Here is a 721-nt window from a genome sequence, read left to right on the forward strand (position 1 = left end):
TTTCTGCCATCCAATAAAAGTACCCAGGAACAAAGGGCTCTCACGTTTTCAGGCTCCACCCTCTACTCTATCCCACTGGACAGCTTTCTGGCCCCTCCTTCCCTTGCTTGCAAATACAGTGTCTTTGTTTTCTCTTTTAAACTTAGTCCCTTTATGCCAGCATTTAGGAGGCTGAGACAAGAGGATCTCTGCAAGCTCAAGGCCATCCTGGACTACAAAGTTAGTTCAACACCACCCTGAACTGCATAGTGAAACCCTGTCTCAAAAAAAGGAGGTGGGGGTATAGCTCTGCTGCACAGCACCTGTCTGGAAAGTGCAATGTCCTGAGTTTGATTCTCAATGCCTCCCAAAAAAGACAAAAATAAATAAACTTAGTCCCTTTAATCCTTTAGGAAATAGGTTTACAAATCCTGGTGAGTGGCTCTGACAGCAGAGTGGAGCTGTGGGGCTGTGGTACAGTATACACACTAGGACAGACACCCTAGGCCAGAAATCCTACCCCGAAAAGGTTCTCTCACCAGTCATAGGGGACAGAAGGAAGAGGTGGATGGCAGTGATGTGAGTGGTGGGGCCAACCTGATGTGATCACTGTGAGCATGAGGTGAAGAGAAAAGTTGTCACCTACATGAGGCAGGGGGGATCTCAAATTGGAGCCCTGCCTGGAAAATTTGGCAACTTAGTGAGACTCTGTCTCAAAAATCTTTTTACAAAATTATATATA

This window comes from Octodon degus, unplaced genomic scaffold (assembly GCF_000260255.1).
Source record: "Octodon degus isolate 3935 unplaced genomic scaffold, OctDeg1.0 scaffold00018, whole genome shotgun sequence".
Taxonomy (NCBI): Eukaryota; Metazoa; Chordata; class Mammalia; order Rodentia; family Octodontidae; genus Octodon; species Octodon degus.